A 27855-nucleotide genomic window follows, 5' to 3' on the forward strand; every position below is an offset into this window, starting at 1 on the left:
TTCTAGTTTCATGGATTGTAGTTTCATATAAAAAGTTATTACAAAATAGGTAACTAATGAGCATTTAACAAGTTATGAATTCAAGCTACTTTATTAACACTAGGTTTAAGTACGAAATGGTATCAAAGGCCATTTAAGCAGTATCGTTAAACAGTTAAGAAGCTACATATGAATATTTAGATCTATACAATTCAAAGATATTCCTGGTAGTTATTTCTAGAGGGAGTAGGAAACAAATTGGTGAAATAACAATGGTGTAAGTTTGCATTGAACTCTTGTGACCATTTAAGTCATTTACTTGAATGAACGTTTTAAAGACACCTTAGTTTATTTTTATCCAAAGAACTCAGTGCAACCGAAGAAACCAGAGTTTATAATCCAACGGTCCTTTAACTGTAGATTTATTCATTAAATATTGAGATCAAGTGCTATTCATTGTCACTGAACATATTCTTAACAAGTGCGTCGTAATTGTTGGAAGTTCTTCCCATTTTTATTCACAACCTATTCCTTTTGTTTCAGATTTTGATCCCCAGAGGGATTCAGCTTGAACATCTTCAAATAGATAACTAACGTTGATTGGAGCAAACGTGCATGCAAACGGTTTTAGAGAGAAAGTTAAAGCCGTTTGCTGTCGTCCAATACAGGCTGCCCTCAATCGACCTCATGTTTGAAGAGTGATAGGAGATGTGAAAATCATAGACAGAGGCTGTTAGCAACAAGAGTTTAGTGACGGCCTCAATCTTTATATTGAAGTGTGACACTGATATTGTTATTTGACAAATACTTCTCTGATTTTTAAGTCTAATCATGTGGTCCATGGTGGAGCACTCTTGTTGGAACTCAGTGGGTGGAGGTAGATTGATTCTGAGGAACCACTAAAGACGAACAATAACCCCCCTATAAAGGTTTCAGAGACAATTCGTCAAAGTAACTGGACGTTTGGATTCAAGTAACTGGATTCAAGGAATCATGGTTTCCTTCCCAGTCTTCGAGGGAGGTAGGACAATAGCCTGGCGATATGCATAACATTCTACTGCCAGATCAAGTTAAAAACAATCAGAAGAATACCAAGAGAAGTAGGAGATAAATGGTGCAGCATGTTAGTGTATATCAAGTCCAAACGATATACTGCCAGTTTGAGTTCCACCAGTGCAAGAGGGACGATTGTAGTCAAAGACAATCAGCTCGATAGGAAAGAGGTGATCGCTCTTCCCGATTCTTGATGGCCAAGAAGGTGAAAGAAGCAGGAGTGCTAGATATCCAGCAAAAGCTTTCACCTAGAGTATGGGCGATGCTCCGCAGCTACTCAGTTAGAGAGCAAGATCGAGAGGGATATTGTTCAATAATCTACTGATTGTCTCTTGACACTGGAACTGGTGGTATAAGATATGCCAGTTATGAACTGAATCCAATACTCTTTCTAGCATTGACTTCTTACCCACTGGGTAAGTGCACGGGCCTACTGGAAAGCGATATGGTTCGAGAGTAGGATATCTATGGAAAATATCTCAGGCTCGTTTTTTGAGCCATCCGTGTCACGCGATAGCCAGGATTCTACCACGGAAGAGAACATATTGAAAATGTGTCTAGGTTTTAGGAATAAATTTAGCAGCTGCTTGTATAATACAGCCATTTACTGCTGCCACACATTCGTCAATTGATGGCCTACAGACGATGGCAGCATCGATCAAGTTGTGAGAGCAGTGCAAGAAGGCATGATCCAGCTTCCACTTGGGCACGCAGGGCATCGACCAGTTATTCTCTCAAAATTATAGGTAAATAGTTTCTGCTTCCTTGGTTATTGTAAACACTCAACGAGAAGTGAGAAAGTAATGAATGGAAGCAAATTGAAAGATCTATAGTAGTAAAGGACTGATTAGGTGCAGGAAAATAAAATTAGGATTGAAAGAGAAAGGTTGCAGTCAGAGAGCACTCTTATTAATATCAGTACTTCCCCAGAGCCGATGCTGTCCATTACAGTCTGGGATTAAAAGGGAGACAGGAGCTCTTCAATGATAGCATAAAGGTATGATTGATCCTAGGTCTCTTCAGGCGACAGGTAGAGAGAACATAGTGATGTTATGAACTAAGGAAACATTGTTCAATACATAATGCCATCCCTCCATGCATTCGTACATCACACAGGCTGTTTTTTATCTAAAGAAAATTGCCGAAAGGTGACTAACGGCGGCAGGATTAAGAAATGTTTCCTGTAAGGAGACAAACAGGATGGTAGGAAGCACTTAGTGTTTTGATGTAATTCAGATTAGAACGTAAAGATACAGTTCCATTGTATCAAGGTGGCCATTTTTAATGACGGGTAGGCGAATTAGGTGGAGAACCCTTCTGTTTATGACCACGTTTGTTTCCTTACTATCCTTATTCGAGGGAGGTATGTAGACCTCTATGGATCCTGCCCTGGATCGACTAGGTTTTTCTGTTGGAAGGAGATTTTAATGATTCATGACGTGAGCGAATGATTACTTTATATCTTAAGGGGAAGATGCATCCTAGGGAATACCTGTACCCAGAACTAAAAGATGTGGATCTTGGGGTTTGGAATGCATGTTAAGGGTGTTGAAGTTAATTCAACTTTTAACCATAGAGATCAAGAGGTTATTTTTTTTTTGTTCAGAACGATTCTTTTGGAGACAGATCTGTCTGCACTCCCACTATAGTTGTGGAACGAAGTGCAGCAGCATACGTCCGAGAGGAGGTGATGGACAGGAAATTTTGAGCCTCAGGATAAGTAATGTTAGGAATCGTTTTTAAACGTTGCATCTATTCTAGCCATTTAAAGCAACAACGAAAGTAAGACGAGTGAGAACCATTGCAACTGAGGCAATGAGGATCCGTTTCATGCTCATAGGCATCACGAGTCCTGGCAACACAACGAGCCCATGTTAGGGAACATTCACGACACGACGTCTTTGAATGACTGAACCTTAAACACTGGAAACATTTGAGGGTTTGGAATGTATGGCCGTACTTCACAATTAAGATAGCCTGCCTTTATGGCGCCAGGTGAACGTGGTGATGTAAATATCAGTAAGAGAATATTGGTGAGCATCATAATTCCATCTTTGCGAGTGGAGATTCACCTCACTACTGAAACTCCTCGAGTGGAGAAACCAGCGAGAATCTGACTCTGGGATGTTCTTCAAACTCTTCTCAACTATAACTTCTCGTTATGAATTCAATGTACCACGAGGTGTAACCTCAATAGGTAAATCCTCAAATGCCTTTGAATGCAAAAGGAGTTCACTGTGTTGTGCATGTTTTCACTAATATGTCACTAGATCGAAGGCTTATTTTTACTGACTTGAGAGCGAGCGTGTCTCTTCAGTCGTTTTTGGATATAAAAGGGAGACTTACCTTAATAGTTTGTCTGAAAGAGAATGTAGGATAAGAAAATGAGGTACAACAGGTGGTACAGATGTTGAAGATTGCTGCTCAGAAACTTCAAGACGTGGTCGTTTACCTGTGTACTGTTTTATACCACTTTCTTTAAAGATGGTATTTGGAAGATTTATGATAAAAAAGGAAAATTTTGGTGCCCACTTACCCCACCCACTATGGAGCCCTACGAGAGGACACTAGAATGTTAAATAAGGTCATTTTAACAACGCCAATTTCGTAAGCACTATATCCAAACACCAGCATCATATAAAGTGTCCATAACACCTGTCGAGGATATCCAACACTTGTACCAAGTTCACCGTAGCCTTAGTGGACCAGCCAATTGGCTTAAAGGGGGACCTGATGTCGCCTGTCTACAGGAATTGAAAGCAAAAATGGTGGATGTTTACACCTCCAAAGCTTCGAACGTAGTTGTCACCACAATAACAAAAACGTTTGACGAATCATGTCGGTTTGATTTAAAGTGGACACCACGCTATTTGTCAATATTACTGATGTCACTCAAGCAATCGACTGGCAGTATAGAAGACTTACTATCACTTTTTCCTCTGGGAAGGAATATTGCATCATGACACGTATAATTGGCATCTCACCGGGTTGAAGCATCCACTGTAAGTGAAAAGAATTAAACCTACATTAAATCTGATTAATTTCTCTTGTGAAGGAGAAAGGATTGCATTCAAAATAATCGTCGTTCTCAGTTTGAGAGAATGAATGTTTGGTTCAAATAAACTGAATAAATTTGGAAGAGCAGGCATCTGTGTTAAAGCTGATGTTATGGATAGCACTGTTAACCAGAGGTTCAATAGTTACCAAAGAAGCAGTCTGTTTAGGTAGTTTTGTTTTTAAAGAACACATTAACTCGTGAACATTGGGTTGCGACTCAGACTAGCTACATGTTTAGCAGTTTTTGCCGAGAGACCATCATGTGAAATAAAGAACCAAGATAAACACTGCAAACACCTACATTTGTTTTCCTTGCAATAACGTTTTAATACACTTGGTTTTTTCTTATAAAATTCATTGTTGAAGGAGCTTTATTTTAGTAGCTCCGGACGTCATGAAGATAATTTATAAATTAAAAAGAAAATAATTCAACGTGTGTAACAAATACTGTAGTAAAAGACATTACGGAGCAAAAAACACTTCAAGAAAAGAAAGCTTTCCATATGGTAACATTCACCACTTCTGCAGCGGCCATTACTTCAACATGTACCGTACAAGTTATCTGCATTTTGTATAATACGTTTGACAATTTCCATGTTCCAGCACTATTGCTTTCTCTAGACATTAAGTAAAACTTTTGTGAAAAACAAGTCAGGTCTGTATGCGGATTAACATTTTACATTCGTTCTTTTTGGAGGATATGCCTTTTGATCAAATATCGGAATACCCCGAGAAAATTGTGTCAAATTAGTAAACTCGACCGGACATCGGGACAGACCCCTCAAACTGGGACGCATGGTTGGCTTATTTTTAAAGAGTGTTCCTCTATTATTGTTGTTGCAATGATTGGTTGAAATTTTACATTGTTGTTACAGTTATTTAATAGTTTTAAATAGAGAGTTAGTTTATTTTAACATCGGTAGCTGTTAGTAACCGATAGCTCCGAGAATTGAAATTGGTTTGTTCTTGTCGAGTAGAATAAACATTTAGTGGACGTACACAAGGTAAGGGGGTTTACCATTTTTAGAGGTAAAACTAGTCGCAACATTTAAAAAACAAAGAAATTAAAAACCCAACAGAACATTAAAAAGATTATAAACCATAAGTATTGTAATATGAATAACTTTTGCTAGTCAGGTAAATGATACAAATAACTGTCAGAATATCTGAAACCTTTCCTACCTTTACACTTGCAACTTCTTTCAGTTTCAAGTTTTTTTTGTTGCACGTGGTGCATTTACATCAGTCTTCCTTGCACACGTGCACTCTTTTGATACACGTGCAGATTTGATCTTCAAGGAAAAGAATGACAAGTGTGGCTTGAGAAGTGTACGAACGTTTCATTTCTTTTAGTTCTAGTACTAAAAGTAGGTCATTTAAATGAAACGTTTAATAGTAATACATATGTAAAAACAGGTGTTAATATGCAGTATATTAAATAGATATTATCCTGAACTCGCCAAATAATTATTACAGCCTTATATTCTGCACTTCTTACAAAAATTAAGGTTTGAAATGCGTTTCATGTAATAAATAAAACATTAATAAATATTTTGGGAAGTTGAAAGTGTCGTTTAAAAGTTTTCTAATTATGTTTTAGTGTTCAGTCAAAACTAATTGTTAGTGTAATTTAAGTTACAATAAAATATTATTGCTAGTGTTTCAAATAGATATATCAGGGCCACCCTCATTGTAAGTGACCGAGTTAACTGTGAAAAAGGGGTTATAGAAAACACTTAAAAAGCCTATTTATATCCAAACTTTCATATTAAAATTGATAACCGTTGCTATATAATAAATACCTTTAAATAAACTTCACCTATTTGTTAATTATTACATTACTCTTACCTCATATACTTAAAACACTTCAAAAACTTATTATCTGAAGCAAACTGATATAAAATCAACAACATTTATTAATCAAATCAAATTCCATATATACTTTCAGCTCTCACTACTTCTCTGTAATACTACTTAATACAACCTCATTACCAAATACTTTAGATGTACATCTACCATAACATAAAAGAAATAACAACCTACCTCCACATTTACACACTGCATCTGTCATTATTAATAACTGTAAAATGTTACCACCTCCCTTTCTAACTATAATTCCCGTCTCAATTTGCTGTGGTTGAAGTTTTTATTTGAATCGTGTTAACGATTCGTGTGCAAAATGAACAACAACGTACCGTGTGTTATTTCTAGCCAATCATGATGAACAAACATGTCCTAATTACAATAAACAGTAACATGTCTAAATATTTCATATAACAGGTCTGAACTTGCAAAATATAGTTTAATACTAGTTCACTGTAATGTCTACTATTGGTGATAAAAACACACGTAACTACACATTTTACGCATATCGGTTTCTAATATTTTTACAATTTCTGGTGTTTAAACCTAAATATAATACTAACACCTCATGTCAACCTCATCGGTGATAAGATTGTAGGCTCTAAACGCTAAAAATCGGATTTCAATACAAACAAACCAAAAACACAATGTAATAACTAATACACAAAATTAACAGTTACTATGTAAGTGTCATGTGATGTTAATAAAGTGTTAAAAATCTCACGCAGATTTATAATTTAATTTATTAATGATAATCCAGCTACCAAGATCCAATCAATTGATTACATAAGGATAGTCCATGATGTAAGAAAAGCTCTATTGTTAATGACATAAATATTTGATGCATAAAGCTGGTTTATATATAATGTAACTGGTTTATTAAAATCATTCTTTGATTTTCTTTACTCATACCAGTTTGTTTCTTTGAATTTCGCACAAAGCTACTTGAGGGCTATCTGCGCTAGTCGTCCTAATTTTGCAGTGTAACACTAGAGGAATGGCAGCTAGTCATCACCACCCACCGCTAACTCTTGGGCTACTCTCTTACCAACGAATAGTGGAATGGATCATCACATAATAACGTTCTCACAGCTGAAAGGGCGACCATGTTCGGTGCGGCCGGGATTCGAACCCGTGATCCACAGATTACGAGTTGAACCCATATGGCCATGCCGGATTATACTCAGACCACTAAATTTTTGTAATTTCAAGCTGTTGACTTTATCGGCTGTATTAAATATTGGTGGACGTGTCATTGAACACTTTAATATGAAAACGTCTCCTTAGCTGGATCACTCCCCCACACACTTTCCAGTTTATCACAAAAAAGTGCGAGATCTTAAAAAACTAAAGTTTGGGGTTTGAGTCCTCTAGTGTCCAGATTTGTACTTATACAAACAGACCAACTGTTCTCATTTCTGTTTATAAAAAGAGGACTGCCACTTCCTCTGGTTTTTATTAGAATCATTGGTTTAGGTGTTTCTCTTTATTTAAACATTTAGAACGAACCCTGGTCGTGTTATGTCCGATAGTGGTACTTTGAAGAACAGAAAAGAAACGCAGGTAACGCCCAGTATTTGTGTCCACACATGGACGTAGTTTCACCAGATCACCTAATGTTGTTGATTTGGTCACATATACAAAGACTGATGTAGTTAGGGAGAATTTGGACAGTTTTGTGTCTTTTATGTTCTGTGACAAATAACACTACTTATACCATACTAATACCACACTAATAACCTTACTAGTACCATACTAATACATGTTTTACATGATAATAGAACTGCTCAATCATTGCTGGTACAAGTTGGTATAGTTTTGTTTTTGTAAAAAATTATAAAAATTATCTGCACCTAAACAAAAGTTCGAAATGAATGTAAGTGATAATCCGTGCAAGGCTTTTACTTTCTTCTTGGATAATCGCTTGTGTATTACAGAAATCACATTGTCCAGTGTTCCCACTTTTCCTACTATGTTCTCTAAACCTAATCTGTCATTGAGCTGTTTAAAATGAAACAACATGACGAGCCCTAGAACACCTAACAGTAATCACTGAATAGATTCAGATAAACTTCACAAATATAAAAGGTCATTTAGTTACACAATGTTTTAACAAACTGTATGGCTTTAAAATGTACTGCACTAAACAGCAGATTGTTGGACTAAGCACATGATTTAAGATGGTTTGGTGGACAGCGTAGTCTTCACAAGTCAAGATTCCAGTAACCACGAATGAACGTTCTGATGCTGCTAAGAAATCTAGAGGTGTCTTCTTCCTTGGATCAAAATATCATTTTTGTAATGGTTTCTGCTGGTTAGTCTTAAGAATACATTAAAGTATTATATTCTTAACATTACCAAAACTGGTGCCTGTAAGTAAAATATGAAAGCAAGATTTGAATGTATCAACCATGTAGTTAGGTCTTGAAACAATGCACATGTTTTACGACATGTGATTATGACAATATTATTGAAAAATAATCAGAAGACATCAAGAACAATGATTAAAGTACAGATAACTTAATTATCACCAAAAATATTTGATATTGTGAAATGTTTAACTGTGGTGGAACTACGTCTATAACATGACCATCAAACAGGTGTTTCAGTGTATGACATCTAATTATTAGACGCTTAACAGTATTGATTTCATTATCTGACCAAATATTTGCTTAGAAGTCTTGAATAAGAGAAACTAATGTCCACTTTACAGGAAACTAGAAGAAAATACAACATATCTACTTTATAGATTACATTTTTAAGTTTATTTCTGGTGTAAATTTGCATTATAATTTGTAGCTTTATAATTTTTAATTTGATTAACCTGTAGTTCTATGAATATTGTATTTATTATAGACTTTAAAAAACCCTATTGGTGAAAGTCGGAAATATATTTGTGTGGCTATTCTTTTGTTAACTTTTCTATTCACTGATTCATCAATACTCTTCATAACTTGTATATCAAAGAGGGGGGACTGATCCCCACTATGAACAAGTTCTATATAACTCATTTTATAACTTTGGGTTAACACAAACGTTAAAACTAGCTTTTTACTTCCTCTAAGTGAATGTTTCGTTTCTTTCTGTAATTGGTCAAAGCCAATCATTATCGACGTGAGAGTTGTTTTTTATTTGTTCTTATTATGATAATAATATATTTTGTAAAGTTGAGTAAGTAATACACATTATTCCCAAAGTGCAGTCCAGATTTTCCACTTCATAATCAGGATACAATTTCTCAGTAGAATTCACTGACAATTAACAGTCCATTGATGAGTGTAACTTGCACCTCTGGTTGTTGAGAGTCTGGATCTAATATAATTTATTAGATAGTTTGTGATGAACTATTCCGTTTTTATAGCTTCAACATATTTTAGTGTTTGCAATAAATTTAATGTAAGGAAATGTAAAAAAAAATGCTAAAAACAGTAAATAAATAAATTAGAAGAAATAAGAAAATGAATTTCTTAAATGAAAATCTTACGTTGTTATTGTAGGTTTGATTTCATAATTATAGTTTAGATGGTGTTTGTATGAAACAAGATAAATAAAATATTTATCTAGTATATTTCAAGACGGGCTTATTAGAAACAATTCACTGTTTTTCTATAGGAATAAACTTTTTTGTTTGTATTTTTAGATACCATGAACAGTCAGAACGTAGAGCACCATACCACAGATTCATCAGTGAATTCACACATCTGAACAATGATATGGTAAAAACTTACATGTGGTTGAGGATGTAAAAAAGATACAACCATGAAGTCACAATACGTGCATGTTCTGTCCTTATTGTTATGATAGAAAAACAACTTTAAACGATATTTCTCTTCCAAGCTCGTTACATCCACACAATTACTTGTATGTTCCATTGTATGTTCCATTACTATTAATTACTTCCTACCAACGTTTCACAAGCTTCTGAATGTCACTTCTATAAAATTCTTGAGGTTTGGAGGAAAAGAATGTAGAGGTGGTAGTTTGATATCATTATATGTTCCAATCTCTTTTCCATCAAGATAGCTCTGCAAACTTCGGAATACATGATAATCAGATGAGGCCAGGTCTGGAGAATAAAAAGGATGTGGAAGTTTTTCCTAGTCTAACTCTTCAATCTTTGCAGATGTGATTCTTCCTGTATGGGGCCGTGCATTACCCTGGTGTAACACAACATCTTAACCATTAATCAAAGCAGGCCTCTTTTCTTTCAGTGCAAAATGGAAGCGCTATAAAAGTTGAGAATAGCAGTCTGGTGTAATTGTTACATTGAGTGGCAGCAACTCAAAGTTTATCACACCAACAATATCCCACCAAGTGCTTAACAAAACTTTTTTTAGGGTGGAGGTCCATTTTGGGCTCTGCTATAGCCAGTTTACTTGCACTGAGCCATTGTGAGCAGCGCTTAACATTTTTATATAATATCTATTTTTCATCTTCAGTCACTAGTCTGTCCAAAAAAGGTGAGTTACGTTCACTAGAGTGCAGAGAAGTGCAAAGGTTCTCTTTGCTATTAGGTTGGCTTCTGTCAAATCATTGAAACCTCCAAAAAAACCTTCAACTTTTTTTTTATTGAAAGACTTCGCACCATAAACACCTTGAATGTTTAATGTATTTTCTGCTGCACTATTGCTATTTTTTAACTCATAAAACATTATGTACCTAATGTGCTTCTTAGACACATCAATATTCATAAGGGTTCATTTGATTACTGATCTGAAAAAGTGAGGTTGGGTTACTTTGTTTTATTTGTCACACGTTTTTATACATGTCCCATTACATATTTTAGTTATTAAAGCCTTATACAAAGATACAAATGATGATGCACTTTCTGTATTAAATTTTCGGACAATATTTTTGGGATGACCTGACATATTAGCAAAGAAAGATAATAAACATTTTTCTTGACGTCTTCAAAACTGTAAAATATGATACAATGTTGTTTTTTTTCTGTTTAATATGTAAATTAGTATGATGTTAACTTAATGAGAAACATTAACTGTGTAATTTACGTACAATAAACCTAATTAATTTTGTTATTCTTATTGTTTTATGCTAACCTTCACCATGTTAAGATATTATCTTTGTTTAATAATATCTCCAAATCTTTTGCAATTCTTGACCAGAATACTGAAGAGCTATACTTAAATAGTACGAAAGTATTTTAATAAACCGAACGACACCAGAATTAAATTAGTTTTACCGTATTACTTTAGACACATGGCCAAGCGTGTTAAGGCGTGCTACTCGTAATCTGAGGGTCGTGGGTTCGCATCCCCGTCGCGCTAAACATGCTCGCCCTTTCAGCCGTTGGAGTGTTATAATGTGACGGTCAATCCTACTATTCGTTGGTAAAAAAGTAGCCCAAGAGTTAGCGGTAGGTGGTGATGACTAGCTGCCTTTCCTCTAGTCTTACACTGCTAAATTAGGGACGGCGAGCAAAGATAGCCCTTGAGTAGCTTTGTGCGAAATTAAAAACAAACAAATAAACAAAATTACTTTTAATATTATTGATGTCAGAACCAGACAGTTACTTTGTAAGGGGTTTAATACATACATGAATATTTCCAGATGATTTGATTTCGAAAGGTAAGATGTAAGAACCAAGAGGTGTGTGTGTACTTATTTTGTTAAGTTAGTGTTACTGCTAGTCGGTGTGGTTATAAAAACAAGTCTCCTTTTTCTGTGTGCGAGGAATTTGGTAAGTTGTTTTTTAATACTAAATTTATATTTTTTCTGTGGCGGAAATTACTTTAATAGTGTTAACTCAGTAGACTTCAGAATGGTCGTTATGGCCACTACCACTCGCTCCTACACAACCCGGCAGCTTTCAGTCAGTTTTATTGTACCGCCGAACTCTTTAACAATGGCAGTCATTGATTCGGTATATGAATTATTGAGGTAAATAGGTATGGAATGTCTCCCACACTTTGGTAATGAACGTCAAATGGTGACGTTATATCATTTGGTATTGCACAAACTCTATGCAGTAGCGGTAACTTAATCTTCAGTAGTCCCTGTGGAACCGGTCAGACAGAATATAAAATAGACAACACTCCGATCCGCGTCTTTCAAACTCCCTCGCGATATAATAGCGTCAAAGCTATAAATATATGTTCGTATATTTAAAACAGAGCACGAATGTTACAAAACGAGAACTGGTGTTTTAACCACATGTATCAATATGAAGACATCCCGAATTTAATTTAAATCTAAAGATTTACATTTATGATCAACTAGCCAGGACCTTCTATATTTAACATCGCTTTGATTTTATTATAGCTTCTTCCACGTGAATTATAACATTTAATTTGTTTATTTAACCTTTGTGTTTGAAGAATTAAATATTTTTGTATTTATTTATTTATTTCTATAAAATAGTACAGATCTAATTCATTTTTATATATATTTTTATTTTTTAATTTTGTGTATCAACATATGTCAGTTTATTTTGGGCCTGGCATGGCCAAACGCGTAATATGGGCGTATAATGTGACGGTCAATCCCACTATTCGTTGGTAAAGAGTAGCCCAAGAGTTGGCGGTGGGTGGTGATAACTAGCTGCCTTCCCTCTAGTCTTACACTGCTAAATTAGGGACGGCTAGCACAGATAGCCCTCGAGTAGCTTTGTGCGAAATTCAGAACAAACAAACAGTTTATTTTGGCATAAACTGCGCAGTTAATGTTACTTCTTCAATTTTTACAATGGTAGTTATAAAATTACTGTATATAATAACATACTTTTCCCAAAAAAATTGTACGTAATTGTGTTGCTACTTTGTAAAGATAAACATTAATCTAATTGTTACTTGTTAAACTTGCAGAACTATTATTTATTTATTATTTGTGTTCAAAGTAACTGCTTTTAAGTTTGATATAAAATAATATTATAGCTACGTTACATATATATTTTGTTGTTTTTAAAATATTCTATGGCACTTAAATTATTTTATATTCAATAAGTGTGCTCTTACGATATACATTGTAAATAAAGTTCATCTAACTGATCTCAATATATCATAATTTGGGAGACTGTTTAATGTAGAATGTTTTATGAATGAATATCTTACGCCTCCCTTCGAGAAAGTTAGAAGCAGTTTTATAAAGTAAGTCGTGGGACAAATTCATTTACGTGAACTGGAAATAGTCGCACGTTAAGTTTATAAGTCATTCACGCAGAAATATAGATTTTCGCGTGAAAATAGTTCTCCAAAGAAAAGTTACACGTAAAGTTAATCATCTTAGAAATGGGAGGCTTAAGGTTTAATATAGGCCTAGCTGTTGATATATTAGAATGAGATTAACGGTGTTGAAAAATGTAAGAAAAATAACTTATTTCATAAAAAGACAATTCTAATGCAGTTGCACCTCAATAAATAGAGAGATGATTCTTCAGATTACAAAAAGAAAACATGATTATGTAAAATAGGAAACAACCTTGGTAATTCGACGTTAAAATAACTGAACTATACTTCAATGGTTTCGATACTAGTGGAGCAAACTTTGGCTTGCCAACTGAAATTCTAAAGTGAACGAGTAGGCCTAAGTGGAGATTTGATAAAATGAAGAGAACTAAACAGTAAAACATTTCGTGATGACAAGAAACCCAACTGTAGGAAAATTATACAATCATGTGAAAAAGTTAGGATACCCTATGAGAGCCTGTGTATTTTTGTAACATTTTTGGATATATAGATATTTAATCTCAATATTTACAATACTGAGAGATTATCGGAATATAACAAAACAATTAAAACTGAAGAAAGACCTTTCAAGATCTTCGGTAAAGGTAATTCTACAAAAATGCATGTTCTAATTGTGGAAAAAGTTAGGACACCCTCACATTTATTCCCACTTAAAATGGCTCAACTCACACACAGGTGTATCACACCAGGTACACATAATTAGAAGATCGTTGCTCAGCATTTTGAACGAGGCTTACCCTATTTAAACCTCAGACATTTAACTTGGAGCGTTCCTTCCCCGTCGAAGTGCTCGCTCGCGCCACTTCCTCGCTCTGGGATTTTGCGTGGATTAGCGTGTCGTTCTTTGCTGTGCTGGTTTCGGGTGTGTGTGTGTGTGTATGTGAACTCGTAGGACGGTACGGCTTCGGCCCTCCGGCCTTACTCTGTTCGGCCGCGATCTGTCCGCTTTGTGTTGCCCGAGGCCTCGCTAACATCGGCGATCATTGACGCCTTGAACAACGAATGTTTGCAACATTTTGAAAATGGGTGGTATGTGGCGACGTTTGCGTCGGCCGCCCACGCCCGTCGCTTGCTGGACCAGAAGGACTTTCCCTTGTGGGACCAGCGTGTTTCCATGGAACCGGCCAGAGTGAATATTAGGTGGATAACCCTCCAGTCGGCCCTATTTGAAATGCCCCATGACGTCGTCGAGGACGTGTTGATGGCGTATGGGACTATCAGGAAAATAGAGTTTGAGGTGCAGCAGTCGAGTCCTCAGGTGTGTACGGGAACCTGACGGGTGTGTATGGACATGCAGATGCCAGTCCCAAACTTTCTTAGGGTGCAGGGGCATGGGTAACATGTAATTACCTGGGTATGTGTCGCCTCTGTTGCCGTTGTGGCACAGAGGGCCATTTGGTGGCTGACTGCCTGACAGGCAGTGTGGGTTATGTCAGACTTTCGGACATGAGGACAGTGCCTGCACCGTTAAGTGCGCAATGTGTGGTGGTGGCCATGCGCCCTCTCAGTGGCCAAGGCATGTGACTACATATATACCTTGGTGGTTGCTCAGCTGCCACCGACACGTAAGCCCCGTAAGACCAGAGCGAAATGGGAAGAGGCAGCAGCGACAACTACAGTGCCTGTGGGTGGGGTCCCTGAGGGGGCACCTGTGGCCCCGAGACTGTAGCGTCCAGGGAGGCCGTGGCAGGGTCTTTTGAGGAAGGTCAGGTCCCGACCACCCAGTTTAAGGTGTCTGGGTCCTCGGGTAGTGTGGGTGGTGCTCCTGGTCCTGTTGGGGTGTAGGGGGCCTCTGAGGAGGCTTCGGCCCCTCCTTCAGGCCCGGGTCTGGACAGGGACCCTGTGGGGGTTCTGTGGCGTCGCCAGGCTTTGTGGGGGCTCAGGCCTTCCTGTCAGGTGGAGTGGGTAATAGGGGCAGTGTGGGTGCCCAATATCCACCCACCTCTGTAAGTGTTGGGGAGGGACCCTGAGAAGCCCCTGGCTCCTGCTGCTGGTGATGCTGCAGCTGGGGACCCCAAGGGGCCCTCGGCAACGGCCTTCGTATCTGCAGACGTGCCAGCTCCCTCCCTATGGCACCAACCTCGACTCTGGATGAGCTGCGATCACCAGGCCCGTTCCCGAGTCTCTTGTACTTCCCCACTCTTCCCTGTCTCTCTGGGTTGACTGAGGACAGTGGGGAGGTGCAGGGTCAGGTAGCCTCAAGAGGCCACATGCTCCCCTGCCTCCGCTTTCATCATCAAAGCAACAGCATCACTAAGTCATTCCCTCTGATTGGTTGATGCTTTTTTCCTGCATCACTTTGAACATCTGGGGATGCGTAGCATTGCTAAGCAATTCTAAGCGTTCTCCCTGTTCAACCCCTTTGCAGTTGACGTGATTTTCTTGCAGAAGACCCATTTTGTCTCTCGGAGGGACCACTTCTCTTTCTCCTCCCGACACCCTGTTCGTGCCTTCTGGTCGTTTGTCACTATACATTCGCGTGGGGTGGGGATCCTTTTCCACCCGCATTTTCTTGGGACCATCCTCACGTCACATAGTGATGCTGAGGGACAGGTGGTGTACGTTGATGTTGTAACTGGGGGTCGTAAGATTCGGCTTGTCAATGTCTATGCACCTGTCGAGCACGGGGAGCAGGATCCCTTCTTCTTGGGATTGGACAGGTTCATGGTCACACAGGCTGATATCGTCGTTGGGTGGTGAAGATGAGGATACTGCCATTGGTCTGGTACCTTGGGGCTTTTCTTCCTCTGGATGACTGCACTGCATGGCCTATTGACTGCCATGTCTTCATCTTCCTGTGGGGTGGCAGGCCTGAGGCTGTGTCTCGACTTTCAGTGATCCTATAGCCTTACATGGGAAGTCTGGGCATCTCGTGCTGAAACCCAGTGTCTTTCTTCTTCTGTCTACCACCTTTTGCTATCTGTTCTTGGAGGGTAATCCCGTTTGCAAACTCACTAGATTCTTGGTTGCCAAGGAGCGCATGCTCTTTCATGTTCCATTGAGCCTTCAACCACCAGTGTGTTTTAACCTTCTTTCCTGGTATGTGGACGCTGCTGCGGCGATACGGCGATGTCGTGCCACATCAGGTGATGTCCCAACAAGACTCCCGTTCCCTCTACCGATCGCTGGCCTATGAAACCAACCCCAGGATCAAGTAACACCCTTCTCCTGTGCTTTGGGACATTATTTGGAGCCACGTTGTGCTAAGTCATGTTGATAGGTACCACCAGGTTTTCAACTGGTGTGTTGTACATACATCTTTCCGATGAGGGAACGTACGTTCCTGTGGAATGTTTATAAAACTCAGTTGTGACCTTTGTGTCATTCTCAGGTGAAGTCTATTATGTACAGGTTGGTCCTATGTTCGACTTCGGTGGAGATCTAAGAAAAGGTGGGACGCCTTTTCCGTCCCCGCCCTTCTAGGCTAGGACCATTTTTTATATCACGTGACTGTCCCTGTTCCCAGCCATTTGACCTTTTGTTTCGAATATACGTTATCAGTCTTTATGTCATGTTGCTTCTTCAGAACAATGTTGTTTTCCAGCAGGCACCAGTGTCATACTTTAAGATACTTGGTAAGGCTAGGTATAAGCTGTAACTCCGTCTCGAGGCGGACTTTGGGCGGCTGATCTCCGGGGTACATTTCTCTTCCTTGGATGTGTTGTTTGTTGTGTTGGGGGTCGGATTTAGCTCGGGTTCTGAGCCGCCAAACTCAGCTCTCGCTTTTCGTAGTTCTTATATATGTATGTTTTGTTTTCCTTTATTATTATTATTTTGTATATATGAGTGTATTTGTTTCTTATTATTCTTTCTCTTATTTTCATTTTCTATACATTTGTATGACAATCATTTTCATTCATGTTAATTTTTTCACTCTCTACGGCCCCACGCTAGTACAGCGGTATGTCTCCGGATTTACAACGCTAAAATCAGGGGTTCGATTCCCCTCGGTGGGCTGAGGAGATAGCTTTTGTGGCTTTGCTAAAAGAAAAACACACTCACTCTCTATGTATATTTAATTAATTTTCTTCTTATTATTATTATTTTCACTCTGTATATATATGTACTTTGTTGTTATTATTATAACGTTTTTAGTTTGTATATATATGTAATTGATTTTATTTCTTATTATTTTGTATATATTTTGTACCAAACTATTTTTATTTGTATTACCATTTTTACTCCCACATGTATATATGTACAGTACGTATACGTTGTTTTATATATAATTTTTTCACAGTACGTTTCGCGTTTCTTTTCTTTTGTCATGATTCATTGTGCTAATATTAGTATTAGAAGAAAGTAAAGAGAGCTGGAAGTATTTGTATTGTTTGGTTAATAAGTATTGTTGGTATTCTTTTGTCAGACTAGTTATGTCTGGATAATGATCTATAGTTAGGTAAATGTAAGTAAGGGTAATATATTAATTAACAAATAATTAAATGAAATTTGTGTAAGTTTTATTTAATATGGAAAATTATGAGTCTTATCCATCTAAAAGTCTTTATGAATACTTATTTTGTTTTTCTAACCCTTTTCACAGTTAACTTTATCACTTACAATGATAGGGTGAACCTAATATATCTTTATATTGTAACACTATCAATAACATATTTCATTGAAGTGTAAGCTTCACTTATCCTATCTGTCTTAACTGTTTCATCATTACAACTAATTTACATACGACTTCTTTATATTGTAGTCTTGGACGTTCTCAACAAGTGTAATCGACATTACGTATGATGCTGATGTTTGAGTATTCACGAAACATTGTTGTTGCTCCAATATCCTTGTTTGGCATTGCAGTGTGTCTCCTCATACGGTTCTGTAGGGGTTTGGGTCGGTGGGACACAAAACATTTGTTTTTTTACTATGAATTCTCTAAATAAAAACTTTAAAATAGCGAAAAACGGAACATAAGTAAACGATCACTTTTTCAAGATTCTGAGCAGCAGTCTTCAACATCTATAACACCTGTACCTCATTTTCTGACATTAGTCTTTGTATGATAAATACCTAGGGCAAATGTTTCCCTATTTATTGAAAATGGCTTTCAAAAGTACGTCAAAAACTACGTTCTGGAGATATCTTGGTGTAAAATACAGTCTTAAACACGGTGAACTCCTATTGCATTAAAGGTCATTGGGATATACCAGTTGAGGTTACTCTCCACGCTACTTTGAATTCGATACAAGGAGTTATTTTTGAGAGGGACTGCAGTCGGAGATTCTCGTGGGTTTCTCCACCCAAGGAGTTTCTGCAGTGATACATCTCCTCTTGCAAAGACGAAATTATGATGCCATGAAAAGTCGTAATTTTGATGCTTACATCACTTCTACCTGTCAATATCAAAACAAATTCCAAAGAAATGCCATATATTCTGAACACTCTAAGAAGTTTCCAATGTCAAGGGTTCTGTCACTCAAACACATCATGCCGCGATTCCTTGACATGTGATCATTGCAGTGGGAAGGACCATGATATCTACAAGTATGAAACAGATCCTCATTATGTAAACTGTAGTGAATTTCACCCAGCTTTATTTCGTTCATACTCAAAATTTGTCGAAGAAAAAGATATATAGAGCTTTTTAAAAAAACAGTTCACAACATTTCTTACCCTGAGGCTCGAAAGTTGTTGTCCACCACTTCATCTTAGGCGGATTCTTCTGCACTCTATTCCACTGTTCAAATGAGAGTGAAAACAGGTCTCTCGATGCTCTCCTCATTTAAAAAACTGATGAGTCAACATTAATGTCCATCTCTGTCTCTACCATTTCTTCCAACAGATCCACGGACCCACCTTATTTTGTTCCGAGTTCAAGCGTCTCCCCACGCTCATTTCCTTCTCCAGCCCCAAAATACAGGAAGATTATTCGTAAATGCCTTCAGTCGTTGGAATCTTCTTCCAATGACAGATCAGCACACTCGACCCAGGAGAGATTCCATGGAAGTCAAGAGACTTCTTTCTATTCAATAATGCAAAGAGAAAATACATGGTCGAAAATAGAAGGTCTCTCCAACCAATTATCCTCTAAGTAAATGAAAATGGAGAAAATGATAGTGGAATTGACGACGATTCTAATTTTATTTAAATTATATTAAGGCACTGGCTGATGCCATCATCCTGTGTCTTTCGTTAGAGGAAATATTTTTTAAAACTTCCTGATACAGTCACCCTTCAGCAGTTTCTGTAAAGAAATGACAGGTTGTGTGCACAGAGAGTTGAAGCTGCTGGCCAATCAGTATGTGCACAGTCTTTAACACTCGACTTAGAGATTCTAGACATTTGCATTTCCATGGGTCATACCATGATTGCTTGTTCTTTTCACTTGTCTCTTGGAAAGACCTATGAGCAATCAAATCTTATTGGTTTCTGGTAGACTGTGTTGGACATAATCCCTTTGGGGAGGTGCTCATATTGATGGGAGGGGTGCTACATAAGAATGTATACTTACGGATCACAACATTTCTCTCTTGAATAAAGATGTTTATTCTTATTCTCATGGATCTTGTTAATCTTTTACTGCTAGTGATCTGTATTCTTCACTTTTCCTCAATTTACTTTAAAGGTTGAGAGAGACTGGTCGTGATCAATGCTATCTGACCCGCTTGTGCAGGTGGAAGTTGAACCAGACCATCTGGCCCATTTCACTGCTCTCTCGGAACTTGATTCTGTGCTTTTCTCTAAGCCATTGATGAACGACTGTGTGGTTGCAGTTACTGATCGTATTGTCACACCAGCTGCGCAATCTTTACCTAAACCTGAAACATTTTTCACGCTATACTTCGTCCTTGGTGGAATCCTGCCAGCCACATGGCAAGGAAAGCTCAAGAACGGTCTTGGGATACCTTTCGTAGATATCCTACAATTTCTAACTGAATCACTTTTCATTAGATTTACGCACGTGCTCAATACATAAGACGTCATAGCCAGATGAGATTTTGGATTATAAATTCACAACCAGCATGTTTTCTAACACTAGTTCTAAAGTCATATGTGACATGATTTGAAAGATCAATAGTCAGTATACTTCTGTCCACTTTTGATCTTGCTTTCCAATGGCCAGAAAGTTTCTGATGTCCAGATCATCCCCAATACTCGGTGAAAGTTTTACAGGGTATCTAGCATTTCTGTTTTATCCCCTACCTCTTTAGCCATCAAAACTTGGGCAGTGCATTCGCTTCTTTTCTTTTGGGCTGATCATCTCTATGACTATAATCGCCCCTTAACCCTGATAAAACTCAAGTTTGCTCTTCATCAAGCTGGAAGTAAATCAGTCGGACCTGATCATATTCACTTGTTGTGAACATTACAGTAATGATGTGGATTATAGAATAGCTTCGTTACCCAAACCTTTTTTAGGCAAGAAACAGTTGAACAAATTTGTTTTGTTCACGAATGCCATATCAGTTAAGACGAATATATTATATATATCTTGGTACATACGTATTTACTGTTAGTTTAATTATTTGTTTATTTATCATCTTATTTGACATTTACTCGTTATTTTCATGTTATTCTTTATCATATTGCACACTAAATACACCAAACTTTATCCTTTACATCAAGATCGTTTGGTTTGTATAAAATGTTATAAAACACACGTTTATCAAAAAAACAACTATATAAATAATCCATGATGCATCATACTTTCCTTTTATTATTTTTAAATAGTGTAAAATATGAATATATCAATGCAAGTACAGAACCATATAAATCATGTTAGATTATTTGAACATCAGTAGGAGAAATAGATAAAACTAGGGTAACGTGAAATTTCACATATGTTTGTATCTCAGAACTGCTGGTGTAGGTATTAACATATTTACTGATAATTAGAGAACATAGAATGCCATTTCAGTTAATATTGAACTGGATTACAGTTGAGGATTACTTGTTGTATTACAATTGTTGTCAACTCTACAGTAATGTAGTACATTACAACAGAGGATTATTTATTGTATTAATACGGGATTATAGGGGGCGTTCCAGCTAGATATTAGGCTACAAATTGCTATAGGTATAAAGATATTCCTTTCTATTGGTTTAATTTTGTTTTTAATTGCTGTATAAGTAAGGCTTCTTTGACTTTGCCTTTGTTTATATTTGTTTTACCTACTTAGTATCTGGGAGTTTTCTATGGTTATAGTGTGTTTATTTGAATATTTTCAAATATTGAATATTTGCAATATTCAAAAAACATGTGAAAGTGTTTTTTTTTCTTCTGTTCTTTGAATCTGGTTTCTGTATTTCTGCTTGTTTCTCCAATAGAAAAGTCATGGTAGTTATTGCATTGAATTTTATAAATTATGTTAGTGTTATGTTTGTGAGTGTAGTTTTTACATAGTATGGGCTTTAGTTTTGTTTCTGGTTTTTCAATAAATTTGGTGTTTACTGGAATGTTGTGTTTTCTCATAAGTTTTTATTCAACTGTTGGTTTTTTTTTGCTGATGTCAGGAACATATGGTGTACAGCAGTATAAGGTTTTGTAGTTTGTTGTATCTTGGGATTTATTGTTGTTTGTTTGTTGTTGGTCTGTGTGTGCGTATCATTTTCTCTACAGTTTTTTGAGGAAATTTGTTAATGTTGATGAAGTGTTGTTTTATTTTGTTGATTTTATCAGGTGGTATAGTCTTATGGATGTGTTTATACGGTTTCTTAATATGTTGAGTTATTCGTTTGTTTAATGTGCTGAGTCCTAGGGAATGTATAATCCAGTATGGGTGATTTTTATGTAGATTTCAGTTTCGAATTGTGTATCAGTTTTAGTGATCTTGAGGTTAAGAAATGCTATTTGATTAGTTTTTTCTTATTCACAGGTGAACATAATTTTGAGGTGCATCAAACTAACGTGATTGTTAAAAACTAAGTGTGTGCTCTGTAGATGTGAATCCAGCAATTGTATCATTAACATACCTGTACCAGTATAGTGGTAGGTGTAAGGCTAAATTGATCGCTTGAGATTCAATGTGTATCATAAAAATGTTGGCTAGAACTGGTGACACGGGATTCTCCATTGTTAAGCGATTTATTTGTAGATAGTTTTAGTTATTGAACATACAGTTAGTTTTAGTGGTAATGAATTTTATATTTGTTGCTAAGTGGTTGCTGAGGATGTGTATCAATGGGTTGGGGTCTTGGATATAATGTTCTAAAGCTGTCTTGCAGGCTTCAATTGTTGGGACTTTACATATGTTTGTTTGTCCTGTGAATAACAAATTTTATTTCTATTATTCGATACAAATATCTATCTTAGTTTAGAACCATTGTAATTGGTTGTATAAAACCTTCTAATAACCTCACTAACAATAAGTATTTAATAATACTATATATTACTTTAAATAAATATTTTTACGACACACAAAAACTAGTGTTAATATTAGACAATAAACAATTTAAACTATATGATAATTCAGTGATTATAAAAATACGGATTAATCCTAAACAAAGATGTTATTTGTAGTATATCAAGAAATCACTAAATCGTATATTAATCAATATATATTATCCAAATTATTGGAAATTAATAAAAGGTTGAAGGAAGTAATTGTGTTCTAGTTTAAAGTTATAATAACAAGCATGAACCTGGAAGGTGACGACACAGTAGTGGTAAATAAACTGTTTTGGTGATTTAACTTTCCTTGAATGGTAATTCTACTGATAAAATACAACCATCTTTCATCATTCTCTACAACAAGAGTTTTAAATTGTTCTCTGTATTCAGTTCATTATGTTTGTTGAGAGAATAATGTTTAGTGCTGGAAAAAAGATAGTATAAGGGTGAATGTTCTTTTACACAGGATATTTTTATTTTTATTTTGTGGAAAAGTTACACTGGACTATCTGATGTGGCCCAGTACAATCAAATGTTTGAAATACTTAAAAACCTACTACTGACATACCAGGAGGTGTATGAGACTCGGAATCCATTGTTGAAGGTTGAATCACTTTGAATTCTATCTTAATTTAAGTTCATCAGACATATATTTAGTTACAAAAGTATTTTTACATGGTTTCACCTATTAGAAGGCAGTAATATATAGAAGTTGTATCGTTTATTTCGTATTTTAACTTCCTATAGGTTTGTTCATAGATTCATTCATGGAAATATATCGTTTTTGAAATTGAGAAACAAACACATAAATACGTATATATACATCTTTCTAGCTTATCAAATACTTTAGAATTACAAGAATGGCTGTACCAGTTTATCACTAGCATCCCAGTATATATTACAGGAATGTGGGTATATGTTGTTTCTGCATTCTGGTTGTTTGTTATAATTTTTTATCTGTGAAAAGTTATTATTAATTTTGAAATGATTGACAACACTGCCATCTGTTGAACTATTCTGGTGTAACTGAACAACTGAACTGTCGCTCTTATTGGTGCATTCAAAATCCCAAACGAGACCTATTAATCTATTACTTATTGAAATATAAGACAAACCATAAGATTCACAGTCCAGTGTAACGATTTACTAATGTACGCTTATTTTAATATCTATGTTTGTATTAGTTTAAAAAAAGATTTACAAATGCATGTAACCTATTTGTTTGTTTGTTTGTTTTGGAATTTCGCACAAAGCTACTCGAGGGCTATCTGTGCTAGCCGTCCCTAATTTAGCAGTGTAAGACTAGAGGGAAGGCAGCTAGTCATCACCACCCACCGCCAACTCTTGGGCTACTCTTTTACCAACGAAGAGTGGGATTGACCGTCACATTATACGCCCTCACGGCTGGGAGGGCGAGCATATTTTAGCGCGACGCGGGCGCGAACCCGCGACCCTCGGATTACGAGTCGCACGCCTTACGCGCTTGGCCATGCCAGGCCCATGTAACCTTTAGGCATAAATGAGTTGAGAAAATCCAAACTATTCTTCAAATTTTAAGAACATTCTCGATTGTAATAATACAAAATGAACTGTGTGTATGTAAATACCAGTTATGTTGCGAACCGAACTTTGGAGAACCTCGTCTTAAGGTTTATCAATTGCAAAACACGCGATGAGTCAGTTTAATATTCTTGGTTTGCTGCATTGGATATACTATAAATCTAGGAAGCTATGATTGTGGTTAACGCTTATCATTAGAGAAGTGCAGATAACATTGACCAGGAATGTTTATAGCTTTTTAACGCTACAAATCGGTTAACTCCAGTCAATTAACCTCGGATGTTAACATTCTTACGAGAACGTTATATATCTTCATCTGTGAAAAGACTCGCATGTGAGCATTAAGAGATAGCTTACTGAACTGTACCGTTATCAACATAAATTAATTCGCTCATCGTAAACCTTCGATAAGATATTAAGTTCCAAACCAAATAGAAACTCAGTATTGTTAATGAGTTTGGAAAACTATTGTACACAAATAATTATTTGTAAAAACTGTTATTAAAATGTTATTGTTCTTTATGCAATAATATATGTATTTGTGTTAAAAATAAAATTATATGTATCAATTTTCTTGGTAATTGGATACAAATCGACATTCAATTAACTTCTAAATTAAAATTAAAATTTTGAAATTTGAAATCGTAATACGTAAAATGCTTAACATAATAAATTTGAGACTCATCCGCTATAAAGTATATTACTTAATCAAGCATTCAGAGTCTAAGCATTCCAGTGTTGTAGCACAGAAGCTCTTGTACGTTTTGAGCCTTCAACAGAATTTTCAAGCATATTTTATATTGCACACATGTTTCTGTAAAATATGTTGGAGTATTTCAGAAACATTGGTGATAACTATGATGAAACACAATCAGTGCTAGTTAAGTTCTGTAATGTTATTTATAACAACAGTATAGTTCATCCGCTACTCCTGTGATGAGGTGATGAGTCTTTGTGAGATAGTGTCTCTGGTCTGAAGAGTGTTTGTGGTATAATGTCTCTCGTCTGAGTTTTTTCATAAACTATTTCATTGTCTTAGAGATATACAACAAAAAACAATATCCTCTATACCTTATGATCATATGTTTATGAAACTTAACAAACACTGTGATGTGAGAAAACTAGATATTTTTTGATACAAATAAAAATTAAGTGATTCTACTTTTCATTTTATTAATCTAATATTCGTATATACCAACTTGCCCGATTCTTTAGTGCATAAGTTTTTGTTAGATTTTATGGTAAAATAATCCTTAGCTCAACAACACCCATATATTTATTCACTGTATATATAAGCTGTTAAAAGCGTCTTTAACTAGTTAGCAATAAATTCAAAAACCAACGAACAGTACTTAGTCTGATTCTTTTCAGTATAATATCTATATAACGAACTAGTTAAACGTATGTTCAAAAAATTGTTTAGTATATGTTTAAAAACGGCTGGTATAAGTAAGTAAAGACTTGTAGAGGAACGGTCCTCTACTAATGCTTTCTATACTCATTCTAGCCATTTTAAAATATATAATTTTCTCTACAAGTGGTTTTTTTCGTCATCACGAAATGTTTTACTGTTTAGTTCTCTTCATTTTGTCGAATCTCCACTTAGGCCTACTCATTTACTTTAGAATTACAGTTTACAAGACAAAGTATTTTTCTCCAGTATTATCGAAACCATCGAAGTATAGTTCATTTATCTTAACGTCGAATTACCACGGTTGTTTCCTATATTTACATAATCATCATTTTTATTTTGTTATATTTTGAAGAATCATCTGTCTATTTATCAATGTCTCTTGAGGATAGTTCAATTGTTTTAGAATTGTCTTTCACGAAATAAGTTATTTTTCTTACCTTTCTCAACACCGTTAATCTCACTCTAATATATCAACAGCTAGGCCTATATTAATCATTGAGCTTCCCATTTGTACGACGATAAACTTTGCGTGTAACATTTCTTTGGAGAAATTATTTCTCGTAACTTTTCATCTACTCTCTCTTTGTCTGTCTATTTTCTTTGCTCATCTTAAGCCAACAACACCCAATTTTACGCGACAATCTATATTTCTGCGTGAATGACTTATAAACTTTACGTACGACTCTTTCCAGTTCACTTAACTAAATCTGTCATATGACTTACTTTAAAAAACCTGCTTCTAACTTTCTCGAAGGAAAGCGTAAGATATTCATTCAAAAAATGAATAAATCGATAATATATAATCCAACAACCTCCGACATTGTGATATATTGAGATCAGTTTGATGAACTTTATTTACAGTGTATATCGTTAGAGCACATTCGTGGAATAAAAGGAACTTCGAATACAAAATAATCCAAGTCCCATAGAATATTTAAAAACAACAAAATATATATGTAACGTAGCTATAATATTATTTTATATCAAACTTAAAAGCAGTTACTTTGAACACAAATAATAAATAACACTGTGCAACAAATTTCAGGTTCAAAAAAAGTACAAGTTAAGTAAGACTTGTTTCAAAAATTTGTCCTGATTCTGAATCTGACCTTTATTCCTGATTAGGCACCGTTTTCCTGTACCATGAACCATATGTTTTATAATATACTGCAAAATATCGCGTATTGAACACAACATTGCAAATACTGAAAGTTACAAAAAACAAAACAAAAATTTAGTTGGTATAACAAAACATTTATTGGTCATGAATTAAAAACACACACCTCTCAGTTTAAACAACTTTTGTTCTTCTAAGCCTCTTGTGTGGAGTGTGATCTTCATTTTTTATACCCCAGCAGTAGTCTGCCAACATGCCAGGGTTCCATTTTCCTTTAAATCGTCGCTCCATCACTGAAATATCCTGATGGAATCTCTCGCCATGTTCATCACTCACATCACCAAGGTTTTCCGCAAAAAAATCCAAATGAGAGTGGGGCACATGAACTTTTAGAGACATGTTACATCCAATATCATGATAATGACTCAGCAGATCATTCACAACTTGCACATAGTCTTCTGAACGATGGTTCCCCAGGAAGTTATCACAAACTTTCTTGAATGACTCAAAGGCAAGCTTCTCTTTTCTCTTGAGATGTGTGATGAAGGTTTCATCAAGTACAAGTTTTCGAATTGGGGGAACTATGAAAATACCTTCTTTAATTTTAGCTTGACTCAGGGAATGGAACTTCTCTGCAAGATATGCAAATGTGGAGGATTCCTTGTCCAAGGCTTTCACAAATTGTTTAAACAAACCAAGTTTAATATGCAAAGGTGGTAAAAAAATTCTATCACTTTTCACAAGTGGTTTGTGCATGATGTTGTGTTTTCCTTGCTCAATTTCATCTCGGATCAGCCAATCCTTGCGTACATAATGCTCAGTTCTTGCTCTGGAGTTCCATAAGCACAGGAAGCAGCAAAATTTAGTATAGCCAAGCTGAAGGCCAGTAAGCGTGGCCACAACCTTGAAATCTGCACAAATATGCCAGTTATGGTCATCATACTGTATGCTTGTTAGAATTGCTTTCAGATTTTCATATGATTCTTTCATGGTTGTGCTATAAGCTATGGGAACAGAAGGCAGAGTGTTACCATTGTGTAGCAGAACAGCTTTGATGCTGTCCTTGGATGCATCTATGCAAAGTCGCCAGTTGGTGTTATCATATGGTATTTCCAGTTGCTCAAAAAGTTCAGTGATGTCATTACAAAAGCATAAGTCATCTTCATGGTGAATAATGCAAGCAGATCCTCTGTACGTTTCCTGTACAGTGTTATCTTCACTCCTTTCTCAAGAAGATTACGTTCTTGAAGCCTTGATGCCAGAAACTCACTTT

At 36.2% G+C, this 27855-nt stretch overlaps 1 protein-coding gene and 1 long non-coding RNA gene across 2 annotated transcripts in view; both read right to left on the reverse strand.

Moving 5' to 3' along the window:
* Positions 1 to 5378, reverse strand: part of LOC143239696 (uncharacterized) — a 6507-nt gene extending 1129 nt beyond the window's left edge. Inside the window, exon 1 of the long non-coding RNA XR_013021315.1 lies at positions 5272 to 5378. This is a non-coding gene — a long non-coding RNA (uncharacterized LOC143239696). The remainder of the gene's footprint in view (positions 1 to 5271) is intronic.
* Positions 1 to 27855, reverse strand: part of LOC143237447 (uncharacterized) — a 184049-nt gene that overhangs the window by 80163 nt on the left and 76031 nt on the right. The window lies entirely within an intron of this gene.

This window comes from Tachypleus tridentatus, chromosome 13 (assembly GCF_004210375.1).
Source record: "Tachypleus tridentatus isolate NWPU-2018 chromosome 13, ASM421037v1, whole genome shotgun sequence".
Lineage (NCBI taxonomy): Eukaryota > Metazoa > Arthropoda > Merostomata > Xiphosura > Limulidae > Tachypleus > Tachypleus tridentatus.